Source organism: Myotis davidii, unplaced genomic scaffold (assembly GCF_000327345.1).
Source record: "Myotis davidii unplaced genomic scaffold, ASM32734v1 scaffold167, whole genome shotgun sequence".
Taxonomy (NCBI): domain Eukaryota; kingdom Metazoa; phylum Chordata; class Mammalia; order Chiroptera; family Vespertilionidae; genus Myotis; species Myotis davidii.
The window spans coordinates 4,603,971-4,617,837 of NW_006300048.1; the positions used below are offsets into that span (position 1 = coordinate 4,603,971).

At 36.9% G+C, this 13,867-nt stretch overlaps 1 protein-coding gene and 1 long non-coding RNA gene across 3 annotated transcripts in view; both read right to left on the minus strand.

The window, feature by feature from the left end:
* The window catches only part of SUPT3H (SPT3 homolog, SAGA and STAGA complex component), a 445,191-nt gene that overhangs the window by 351,553 nt on the left and 79,771 nt on the right, over window positions 1–13,867 (minus strand). The gene's annotated exons all lie outside the window — the stretch shown is intronic.
* The window catches only part of LOC107185076, a 36,006-nt gene continuing 27,977 nt past the window's right edge, over window positions 5,839–13,867 (minus strand). Inside the window, exon 3 of the long non-coding RNA XR_001515996.1 lies at window positions 5,839–5,915. This is a non-coding gene — a long non-coding RNA (uncharacterized LOC107185076). The remainder of the gene's footprint in view (window positions 5,916–13,867) is intronic.

The window sequence follows — 13,867 nt, forward strand, 5'->3', positions numbered from 1 at the left end:
TCTTAAACTGGACCAGAGGGCCGGAACAAAAGCATGGATGGAGTGTTTGTGTGAACTAATATAAATTCAAAGTAAACATCATTACATAAAAGGGTACGGTCTTTTTTTTCTTTAGTTTTATTCATTTCAAACGGGCGGACCCGGCCCGTGGGCCATAGTTTGCCCACGGCTGCTATAGACTCAAAGGAAATATTTTCAAATCACACACATCAGACACAAGATTGCCCAAGGACTAGTATCCAGAACATACATATAATTAAACACTAAAACTCAAAAATAAGAAAAAAATAAGCCAGGAAAAAAAAATGGGAAAACATCTGAATATAACATTTATGATGACAAATGAGCATCTGAAAAGATGCTCAACATTATTAATCATTAGGGAAATGCAAAATAAAATCACAATGAGATACTACACACCCATTAGAATGGTAAAATTTAAAAAACACACCTAGCATGCCACATACCAATGAGGATGCACAAGAACTAGAATTCTAATACATTGCTAACAGGAATGTAAAGTACAGGACATCTATTCTGTAAAACAATTTGTCAGTTTCTAATAAAACTATTTGATCTGACAATTCCACTCTTAGGCATTCACCACTTAGAAACTGTACAATATCCTTACAGCAATAAGAAATGAGAATCAAACAATAGTATTCTTCCCCAGTTGTAGGAATATTTAAATAACTGGTTTGTTGGACTAACATTCAAATATTATTTCCTCATTCTGCAATTTTACTAACTCATTCTTTAGAGATATTTATCTTTGCTTATTATTTTCTTTTCATTTGCTTTTAGTTTCTCCGTATTTCATTTTTCTCTATCATGTAGAGAAAACTATATGCAAACATTACATGTTCTACGCTAAAAAGTCAATGGAATGTCTACTTTAATATGACATTTATCTGTGGTCTATCTTGAAACCTAAAGTGGTAAAAATGCCAGTCTTTTACTTTGGTAAAAATGCTAAAGCAAAACGAAATGGACAAAAGAAAAAGGAAAGGAGATAACAGCTGACAAGAATGTTAGTACTACTTTGGAAGCTAGAAAGGAGACAAAGTCTAGTCCTAAGCTATCCTAAGGATGTCAATAAAAATCAAAGCGTTTAGTGTGACAGAACATACAAAGTTTGGAAACTGAAGGCAATGAACCAGAATACGCTGTAGTTTCTACAGGGAGCAATTAGAACTCCAGATCCCTTTCCAACCTTATTCAAGTCATGCCACTATTCATACACCATTCTTGCCAAAGAATGATTTCATTTTTAGGGAAACTACTTCAGAGAAATTCTGTGCTTCTGAATACCAAGTGTGGCGGGGGGGCAGGTGGGAGATTGTGGGGAATGTCAGATGCATCCTTCTGAAAAGAGAAAGATTAATAAAAAGTCTACAAACTAAATTACAAGAAACACACAGACACACTCATCCCAGACTCCTCCTCCTGCTCAGCTAACAAAATACTCACAGCCAGGTTTAAAAACCCTGGGCAGAAGACTAAAAGGTTCCTCTTTAGAGAAATTTTCAATCTAAAATTTTTGTGATGCTCCCATAAAAATGGCCAGAATAACATCTGATCATCATAAAATAAAAACCTTCCTAATATACATTTTGGTGCCTCAATCTTAATTTTTTTAAATCATCAGATAATAAGAAAAGCCTATAATATAAAAGATGGAAAACAAAACAAAGAAAATAAAAAGGAAACCAAATGAAGCAAAGAAAGGGGAGTAAGAGAAAGCTTCATAGAGTCATAAATATTCTGTGAGGATGAGAAATTATATCCACAAAAGACACAGGGAGGATTTTTTAAAAAATAAATAAATAAATAAGTAAAAGAAACATCCAGAGAATAACAACAACAAAAACAGCTTTGGAAATTAAAATTATGACTAGAAAAATAAAAAAATTAAATGAAAAGTTTAAAAGATGAAACTAAGAATAATCTACTAGAAATGAAACTAAAACCATAAAGGATGAAAAACGGGATGGAAAGGTAACAAATTTGAAGAACCATTTCAATAGGTCCAACCAGCTAAAAGCTGAATAACAGCAAATTAAGCAAGAGAGAAGGAGGGAGGGAGGGAGGAAAAGACAAACAGAGGAAGAGACACAGGGAAAGAATGGAGAGGAAGAGAGACAGAGAAAGATGGAGAGAGAAAGTAAGAATTATCAAAGAAATAATTCAAAAATATTTCCAAGAACTGAAAACCAAAGTACACAGCATAAACCCAAATCATAAAATATCAGAACACACAGATAATAGGTGCAAAAAATGTCAAAACTGTGTGTGTGGAACAGGGGGGGAGAGATGGTCATATATAAAGGGTCATAGATCAGAATGGAATGGAACTTGTCAACAGCAACAATGGTAGCTAGAAAATGGTAGTAGAAAGGCTTCCGAATTTTAAGAGAAAATGACTCAAAACCCAAAAATCTGTTGTCAAATGGTATGCAATTCATACACAAATGGTCTGAAATGTATGTATGTGTAATCCATTCATTGTGCTTGACTTTAGAATTCTTTCAAAAATAGTTAACATCTAAGTTATGCTTTTCTATAACCAATGAGGAAATGCTTTTCTTTAAGAGCATTCTAAATGACTCTGAAGGAAAGTTACCAAGAAAAGTGCTCAATGCCAACAGAAAGCAGAGTTAAAAATTCGCTGTGAGTAATCCCCGTGTACAGTTCACTAAAAGAAATTTATGCCTGTCAGTTTTAGTAAGAACAAGCTAGCGACAGAATTTTCAAGTCCTAAAATTCCTCTTAATAACGAGTAAACTAAAATAGAAAAATTAAAATGAAAAGATAGATGTGATAGGAAAGATTAACTTTTTAAACAGAAAAGGATATGCCTCATTAAAATATCACTACTGCCTTGGCCAGTATGGCTCAGTTTGTTCAGCATCACCCTATGCACCAAAAGGTGGCTGATTCAACTCCTGGTCAGGGCATGTGCCACGCTTGCAGACTTGACCCCCAGTAGGGGGCATGTAAGAGGCAGCTGATTGGTATTTCTCTCTCTGTCTTCCTTCCTCTCTCTCTAAAATCAATAAAAAAATTATATATATATATATCACTACCTGATATTTTTCTTTAAGAAAATCAAAGTACTTTCACATAACTCACATATTGATATAATGAAGTCAATTCTCGCTTCATTTTACCATTGACAAAAGCCAAGTGAAGTGAATGAATTACCCTGATAAAAAATTTTGTTCCTTCCACTAGATTATATGGCCTCCAAAGTTTTAGATATTAACTGTTCTTAAGTATAAAAGAACAGGACCCCAAGATAATAAAGATTATCTAGAAAAGATCCTAATTCATACTACTATCCCAAATACTCTACTTCATAAATTACATTTAAATTCAAAACAACATTATATATAGGGAGGAAGAGAATGAAAATGAGTAAACAACCCAGTTGACTTGAATATAGAAGAAGGGGCATGTACAAATTTAGCTCTTCATCTCAAATTTTAAAGAGACTGGATGACAACATGTAAATATTTAATGATTCTCAACTATGTACCACATATCATATTACAGACATATCCTTTAATCCTCATCAACAATAGGCATTAATTCCATTTTATAGACAGGGAAGTATTCTGAGAAAGGATAAATAATTTGCCCAAGATTACAGTTAATAGGGAGAGGAAGTGCATGATTTAATTCTATAGTTGATGTTCTAGTCCAAAACTAAGTTATACACAATTTTAAAATCGAATTTTATACTTTTGCTTGAATATGTTTCTGATGCTATGGAGTCCATAATACTTCTACCAAAATAATGAAACAATACAGATTCAAGGAAAAAGGGTATTTGCCAGTTGTCTCTATGCTGTCCTGCTCAATTTGCTTATTGGTTCAGCTTAATAAAGGACACTGAAATTTAAAACATAGCCCGTGCCCTCAAAGAAGTTTTAATCCAGCAATGACATACAAGCTAAAAATAAACATACACTCTGGCCAATGTGGCTCAGTTGGCTGGAGCATTGTCCCCTATTCCAAAAGGTTATGGGTTCGATTCCCAGTCAGGACACATACCCAGGTTGTGGGTTCTGTCTGCAGTCGGGCCCATATGGAAGGCAACCAATCGATGTTCTCTCTCACATCAATGTTTCTCTCTCTCTTCCCCTTCCTCTCTTCCTCCCTCTTTTCTCCCTCTCTTCTTCCCTCCATTCCCCCTTTCCCCTCTCTCTAAAATTAATAAGCATATCCTCGGGCAAGGATTAAAAAATAAAATAAAATAAAAATAAGCATATAGATATCTATATATATAAAAGCCTAAGTGACTATCCAACCATTCGACCAGCTGACCGGTAGCTATGACATGCAATGATCACCAGGGGGCAGATGTGCAATGCAGGAGCTGCCGAGCTGCGGTGACTTGGCAGCTGTGGTTCTCGGGTGATGCACCCAGAGCCTGATTCCGAGGTGTGTAACCCCAGAACCACCCTTTCACAATCCAGAACCCCTTGGGGGCGGGGGGTGTCAGAGAGCTGGTTTCAGCCCAATCTCCACAGGCCAGGTGAGGGACCCCACCTCACAGAGGGACCCCACTCACTCCGCAGATGACCTTCAAGCCGCAGTGCCACCCCAGGTGCAGCAGGCTGGGGAGGGACTGTGGGAGGTTGGCTCCAGGGCGTGTCTGGCCCATCTTGCCCAGTCCCACCCCGCCAGCCACCTTCTAATTAATTTCCTTTCAATGTGCACGAATCAGTGCATTGGGGCACTAGTTATTATATAAAAAGCCAAAAGTGAGATGCTTTCACAGCTACAAGAAACTAAGTCCTGAATCACACAGCTGATTTCATCCTATAGGTAGTCCCAAAGCAAGGCAGACTGAGTCCTTTCCAACTCTAGACCTTGCTTATTCTACATATTGTCTATTTACCTGATCAGCTCTTCTTGGGGCTACAATTAATTTTTAGCATACTTATCATTATTTAAATGTTTGCTGAGCCAAGACTATTCTAAGAACTTAACACTCATTAACTTATTTAATTCTTACAGCCTACAAGATAGATACTATTATTTTTAACAATTTTATTAAATACCAGGGGCCCAGTGCATGAATTCATGCACCTTGAAAGGAACTGTGGGCCATGAGCCTGTGGTGGGCACAGGGGCGGGTCTCGGTCCATCCTCCGTGCCCCTGCCTGGCCCCTCCCAACCGGCAGCCCTGCTCCTGCCGCTGATGCTCCCACGCAACTACTGGGGCCAGTGATGGGCACCAGCAGCAGGTGCGAACGATGGCTCCGGCGCCAGCAGTATGTGCAAGCGGGGCAAGTGTCGGCAGCAGGTGTGAGCACCGTTGGGACTGCGGCATGTGAGAGCAAAGAATTTTCAGAACCACCAGAGGCTCACCCAGATGACAGCAGCTGGCATCCCACCTTGTCTGGCGTCCCCACTCACCTGCTCCACCATCCAGATGTGGCTGATGCCCACTATGTTCCGTAAACGCCATCTGGTGGTCAGCGCACGCATAGCAACTGGTTGTTTGTTCATTTATTGTGCCATTCAGTCTATTTGCATATTAGGGTTTTATATATATAGATAACTCACATACTGTATAATTCACTCATTTAAAGTATACAATTCAATGGTTTATAGTATAGTCACAGACATGTGCAACCATCATTAGTCAATTTAGAACATTTTATCACCTGAAAAAGAAACCTAGTAACCTTAAGCTATCATTCCCCATCCCTTATAACTCTAAGCAACCACTAATTTATTTTCTGTCTCTATAAATGTCCCTTTTCCAGATGTTCATATGAGTGGAATAACATACTGTTTGGTCATTTGTGACTAACTTCTTTCACTTACCATAATGTTTTCAAGGTTCATCCATGTTGTGGCATATGCAAGTACTTCATTCCTTTTGGTGGCCAAATAATATCCTATTGTATTGATATATTATATTTAGTTTACCTATTCATCCATAAATGAACATTCAAGTTGTTTCCACCTTTTGGCTATTAAGAATAATCCTGCTATAAACATTTGTATACTAGTTTCTGTGTTGATTTATACTTTCAGTCCTTTTGGGTTCATACCTAGGTTTGGAACTGCTGGGCCACAATGTCAGGGCAAAAATGGAATATTGGGGACTAGCTATGGTTATGGGAAATATTAATCATGCTCTGTTAACCAAGATTGCCTTGTATTGGTTAGAGAAAGGACATTCTGACCTGGCTGGGAGTTGTGTGCCCCCAGGACCTGGGAGTCAACCTTGGAACCATTCTCATTCAGGAACTACTTCCCCATGCCTGTAATCCCTACTTGCCCACGTAATCTTTGTCCTACTATATATAAGCAGCTGGTTTATGGGGGAGTTGGGGGGGAGGGGGGTTGCAGAGAAGATTCTTATGGAAGATGACCTGCTGCTCTCCCATACTGTATGATTCAACCCTGTTCCTGCTTAATTGGCTCAAGTAGTGACAGGCAGCACGGACCCATTGACTGTCCAGTTACATGACTAACTCTGTTTAATCATTTTAAGAACTACCATAGTTTCCAAAGCAGCTGAACCATTTTACATTCCCACCAGTAGTGGGATTTGATTCTAACCATCCTAATGGGTATAAAGTGGTATCTCATTGTCGTTTTGATCTGCATTTCCCTAATTACTAATGATTTTTCTCTAGTAACTAATGCTCCTTGTGTATATTAACTCCATTTTTATGAGAAAAACTGAGGTACAGAGAAATTAAATAAACTGCCTACGGCCACAAAGCTGGTAAGGGAAAAGCTGGGAGTCTAACACAGGCAGCCTGACTTAATAGCCCAGAATCTTACATTGTAATGAACGCTGCAGGAGGTAGTACTTGCATTTCACCCAGTGGAAGAGGACAAGCCTTTACCAGGTAATTTGTTTTATCAGTTAGAAAATCTTCCCAGAAGCCATTCAGACTTCTCTATCTCACTGACTAAGTTTGGGTCACATGACTCTTCCTAAACCAATTACTGATAAAAACAGGGTCATCATAATTTGCTTATATTATTCAGGATTTCTATACAAAATCAGAGCTCTTCCAGAAAGAAAGGAGATAAGAATGGCTCTTAATCAGTTGCATAATAAATGTCTGCCTCAGGTGTATATGAAAACAAAACTTGATTTTCTTGGTTATACCATCCTAGAAATGAGAGAAATGGTCAAATATAAAAAGTTATCATTTAGTAATAGTGTTAGTTGTGTAAATATGAGTAAATGGATAATAATAATAGTCAGTCAGTCAGTCAATCAGTGACTTAGCAACAAAGAAAGCAACCATTTCAATAAAGCAAAGAAAATAAGACTTGATATAGGCTAAAGTCTACCTCTGAGAAATTAAGCCTTGACTATAGGAGCAAAAACATTAAATAAGGAACATTTACTTGCCCATTTTCAAATAGCCAAAATATAAATTAACTGCAGTTTAAAACTGAAAAATGGCAAATACTCATTGAAATATAGCATTTTTAATTATAAGATTTCAAAATACCTCTTCCAATAAAATATCATTATAATAAAATTTTTCATTCACTTTAAAGCTTTGTGAGGCTTAGCTAAGCTTTTCTGAAAAATGTAAAATTTAATTGAAAATAATTTTAGGTACACCCTAGCTGGTTTGGCTCAGTGGATAGAGAGTTGGCCTGTGGACTGAAGGGTCCTGGGGTTCAATTCTGGTCAAGGACACATGCCGGGTTGCAGGCTCCATCTCCAGTAGGGAGCATGCAGGAGGCAGCCAATCAATGATTCTCTGTCATCATTGATGTTTCTACCTCTCTCTCCCTCTCCCTTACTCTCTGAAATCAATAAAAATATATTTTAAAATAATAATAATTTTAAGTGCTATTTTACATTATTTTTGCAATTGTACTCGCAAAATACAATTAGATTTCACAAACCATATTTTAAGCACTGTACTCATTCATAATGAATGGTTTTAATTTCCCATACTTTTAAAATATCTTACTTATAAATTACCATGTATGCTCCAAAAGTGATATAATACATATTAGTATTTGCTTCTTGTGGAGAGATTAGAAGATAAGTTTACCAGATCATTTAAGTGTGCATTAGAAATACTTTTAAAGTATCTATGCTGAACCCTAATTTAAAAAAAAAATTAATGGTGAGGCTTGACTTAGGGTGGTAAACACACAATACATTATAGAATTGTATACCTGAAATCTGTATAATTTTATTAACTAATATCACCCCCAATAAATTCAATAACAAAAATTAAGGAATAAAAATTTTTTTAATGTGGGGAGCAATTAGACAAATAATTACAAACCAAGCCTGCCTTTAGGTATAGGGTTTATCATGTAATTATAATACTGATCATTTAAAATTATCCAAAATGACTCCAGCATTTTAAAGAGCTAAGCAGAGTTATTTTTAAAATCAAACATATGTGCTTTTTCTGTTTATGTCTTTGGAAAGAACATTCTGTATAATGAAAAACACGACCAAATTTTTCACAGTACATCACTATAAAACCCTATAATTGACTTTTGGGGTTGGTTTACTCTATATCTATTTTTGACCATGTAGAAAACAGCAATGATGTGGTAAAAAGACCAAAATGTAAGTCCCATTGCAGGATAAGACTCCATCCTGATTAGTATAGAAGTATCATGTTTATGCTGGGAAATGTGCCCATTTTCAAAGAGAAAATTTCAGTGCATAGGAGCCACCTCTTTTTTAATCAAGCCATGTGAAAACTAGTAACTCTGGTGCCTGGTCCAGACCTTGGATAGAACCTGGATGTTGTATGTGCTGATCCCCTCCAGTAAAGGCAGCTTATGTTGATGTTCTAACTCAGCTGTGGGCAAACTACGGCCCGCGGGCCAGATCCGGCCCGTTTGAAATGAATAAAACTAAAAAAATAAAAAGACCGTACCCTTTAATGTAATGATGTTTACTTTGAATTTATATTAGTTCACACAAACACTCCATCCATGCTTTTGTTCCAGCCCTCCGGTCCAGTTTAAGAACCCATTGTGGCCCTCGAGTCAAAAAGTTTGCCCACCCCTAACTAGTTGTTTGAAATAACAGTTAATCTAATGGAAGGTAACACTGGATATTACGATTTAACACTATAAATTAACCTTTAAAAATAAAATTAACAGCCCGGTCAGTGTGGCTCAGTTATTGACCATCAACCCAGGAACCAAGAGATCACCTGTTCAATTTCTGGTCAGGGCACATGCTGGTGTTGTGGCTCAATCCCCAGTATGGGGCATACAGGAGGCAGCCAATCAATACTGTTTCTCTTTCACCAATGTTTCTATCTTTCTATCCCTCTCCCTTCCTCTCTACCCAAAAATCAGTACAAACAAATTTGTAAAAAGAAAAAAAAATACAAATTAACATTTTAAAGTTACGATTCTCATGTCTTAATAAAGATTAAATTTTAAAACTTAATCTCCCTGTAAAAGCTATGAACTCAGTTATTCCGTAACAAAACTAATTTGTCATCCCTAACAAAAGAAATTTTTCTTTATTAAAAAGTCAAAAATATCTCTGAATGAGCCCTCCTGACTTCATTAATAAAATTTACATATTAGCAAGTAAAATAAACTAAAAGAGGGAGATGGTGTGTGGTTTAAAAATCAGCCTGTAACACCTACCACAGATTTATCTCCTCTGAGTTGACTCAGCCATTCCTTTTTCTCAGTAAATAAACTAAATTCTAAGAAGGGTACTGCGGTAGAGTTTTTCAAGGGCCAAGTGAAGGAATATGTTTTAGATGGAATCTTTCAAATTGACAGCCTGCCCACTTTGGGTAGGTATTAAAGGGTCCACAGCACTTTATGAATTAGTTGTGGTTTACCTTAAAAAAAAGTATGACCCAAGTTGTCACGGTCACTGCACATTCAATGTATCCCTATCAGAAATCAATGTGCCTTTAAAAATTTTTTAAATGTTTAGAAAAGAGACAAATTGACAGCTTTCTAGTAGCACTGTTGATTGAATGGCAGTCACAACATATCATTTTAAAACCTAAAAGTATATTTAATATGTCAATATTTTTATTACTATTTAGGTCTTTCATAATGCATTATCTTTTATCCCTATCTTTCAATTGAACCATTAAAACAATGAATTAGTATTAACTGCCTAAGACTGTTTAATAGTTTTGCCAACTTCCTGGGGAGCTGTGCTACAAAGATGTTCACAGAATCCTCACTACTTTATATTAAACAAAAAACTCCTGAAAATCCTTACATGGATTACCTATAAAAAAGATCAGCTGAGTAACAGAAGAATCCCATACCAAGCTGACTAGAGAAATAAAATATCACAAACAGATATCTGCTCTCACAGTAAGAAATATGTGAAAGCCTTAGCTGAGCAACACTGGAAGTCAGGAAAATCAGAATTAGTGGCAAAGGCTTGACCCAGATGTGTCACCAACCTGGTACAGTATCTGGCAATAAATTCCTCATCCAAACAGATGAAACTGTCCACAGTATTTTACCTGCATCTCTACATGAGACAGCTTTTAGACACACTATTAAATTGTTATGGCAAAGGCAAACAAGAAAAAGTTTCCCAGCCAGCTTTTCCTTTCCTTGGCTAACTTCCTCAAGAAAACGAAGCCTATGTTAAGGAAAAGGGAATGACCTTCTCAGTAAGCGACCTATGAAGAGTAATAAGTGGGCCTACATAGTTTCTTCAAAATCACCGCACTGATCCTTTTACTGGAAATGTTTCCCAACCACATTAATCGTCTGTTTGATAACTAACTTTTGATTATTAAGCTCAAACTATTATGGCAGTAGTAAGCCTTAAATTAGAGGCCTGGAAATGTCTAAATTTCAAGTGAAAAAATCCCACACACAAATCTAACTGCTGCAACTTGCAATGATACCAAGATATTGTTACTTTCTCCAATACCTCTTATATAAGTTCAAAAGTACTCACATGGTAGACTGAACCGGCATAATCTGGCTCGGAAGTCCTCCCTGTCATCTCCAGTTAACTGGGTATTATCTACAGTTTACTATCTCAGGTGGAACACAGGGGATACATTTGGCATCCAGCCTCTGATGTTTACCAAATGTGAGACTTTGAATAAGTAACTCCACACCAGACTTCTTTCCTCATCTCTAACATAGGGACTATGATATTAACCCCAAAGGAATGTAGCAATGCTATAATTAAATAATTCAATTCATTGAATAAACTTTTATTAAGAGCCTACCACTTGCAAACCCTGGAGAGTCACTATAGCCTCACGTTGTAGTATGCATGCCACAGACTAAAAGTCAAAAAGAATACCTTCTCAAGACTCAAAATCCTTACAATAGGGCAGAGACAATATCTGTAATTAATTGATAGGCAATGTTATAAGTGGTACAACGGCTCCAGATGTAAGAATGTGGGGAGATATTTAGGAGGGATGATGATTGACTAAAGTTTTGAAAGTAAAAATGTTAATTCCTTTTTTTTCTTTTTAAATATTTTTATTGATTTCAGAGAAGAAGGGAAAGGAAGAGAGAGATAGAAACATCAATGATAAGAGAGAATTATTGATTGGCTGTCTCCTGCACACCCCACATTAGGGAACAAGCCCGCAACCCAGGCATGTGCCCTGACCGAGAATCGAATCATGACCTCCTGGTTCATAGATCGATGCTCAACCACTGAGCCACGCTGGCCGGGCAAGATGTTAATTCTTAAAAGAATAAAATAAGGTTGATAGCTGGAGCAATGAGTACATGTTGGGGAGTAGATGATAAAACGAAAGGGGATATATAGGAACAAAAACATTAACATACTCTACAAGCTGTAATAAAAAATAACTTATACAAATATAAGGTACTATTTTATCTCAACTAAACTAGTCCTTATGCCATATTACAAAGATATATTTCTATATCTGTTTCCTGAACAGTGAGCTCAGAGGTAGAGGTGGGAGTAAGGTGATCCATGCAGTATTTGTCTCCGTATCTTTGATCCTTTACTATCTTCAAATAAGTACATTTTTTTTAATTTAATGACATTCTTAAAACAAAACCTTTCATAATACATTTCACTGCAAAGTAACCACATGGAAACCTACTTTTCAGCACATTTCACTTATTCTTTCTTTCATTCTTTTGAGATTGAGTCTAAGTCACTATCTGCTCTCTACTAACCTTGAAAATCAGAAGACCTTAGTGTGGATTCAGGGTTTCTTACTTAACAGTAAAAACACACTAAACAAAGTACTAAATCTTTATTGAACATCAATTGTTATATTCCATTACATGTATGTATTACCATCTACTGTGTCTGTCTTATGGGGTTTTAATAAGATTCAAATTAAAAATTGAGTTAGATATGTACATAAATAGTTAGTTCATAAACTATAAAGGACTTTGCCAATATAAGATGTATTCTCCAGAATGATGCCTCTGGAATTCCTCCTCTTCCACACTCTAGATTTTAAAAGATAACCAAATATTTCCCCTCTCCCAGCTAACCCTAATCTCCCTAACGCAGTGGTCGGCAAACCGCGGCTCGCAAGCCACGTGTGGCTCTTTGGCCCCTTGAGTGTGGCTCTTCCACAAAATACCACGCGCAGGCGCACACATACAGTGCGAAGTTGACTTAAAACTTTAAGTTTATTAAGTTAATTTTAGGGAACGTTGTGGAGTGAAAGAAGATGTAGTGTCGAGGATTGAGAAAGGTATGTTGAGATGGTTTGAACATATAGAGAGGATGAACGAAAGGAAATAGACGAAACAAGTATACAAGATGTGTGTGGATGAGAGAGTTGGAAGGGGTCGACCTCAGCGAATGTACCTCAATCAGATTGAGGATGTTTTTAGCAAAGGCCAGCTTAGGAGTACCCTAATTAAGTTAATAACAATGTACCTACCTATATAGTTTAAGTTTAAAACATTTGGCTCTCAAAAAAATTTCAATCATTGTACTGTTCATATTTGGCTCTGTTGACGAATGAGTTTGCTGACCACTGCCCTAACTAAATGAATATAAATACCAATGTGGCAACCGAGGGGACAATCTGTGCTCCACTGGAAGCATAAAGTTCAAAGTCTTTCACAGCATCAAGGTAGACAAAATTATATCACCTCTCACTTGAACTACTCCAAGAGCTTTCTAAAATGCATTGTCCTGCAGTTTCCCTAATCTGGCTCAACCTCCATCTGCCCAAATAGTTTTCTTCCAAAAACATAAAACTCAATCAGTCACCTGTTTAAGACCCATGTTGGCTCAATAAAGTCTATGCTCCTCAATATGGTACCCGCAACCCTTAATTACATGACCCCTAACTACTACTAATACCTTCTTATATACTCCCACTTCCCACTCAATGTCGCCCACAATAAAATCAGCATTTCTTGGACATAGACACTTGTCTCCCTTTACCTCCCAGGTTTCTACTAATCTCTTGCCTACCTCAAAGGTCTCTTCCTGAATAAAATATTTCTAGACTTCTATAAGCAAAATTAAGACAAACTCATCCTTGAGGAGCACCCAAATTTATAAAAAAAACTCCTGGAAGATATCAAAGGAGAGATCGACAACAATACAATCATAGTAGGGGACTTTAATACACCACTGACAGCACCGGATAAGTCCTATAGACAAACAATCAGCAAAGATACAGCAATCCTAAATGACTCACTTGATCAGATGGACTTAATAGACATCTTCAGAACGCTTCACCCCAAAGCCAGGGAATATACGTTCTTCTCAAGTGCTCATGGGACATATTCAAAAATAGACCACATATTGGGTCACAAGCAAAGTATCCACAAATTCAAGAAGATTGAAATCATACCAAGCATCTTCGCAGACCACGATGGCATAATATTAGAAATAAACTACAATAAAAACAACCCAAAC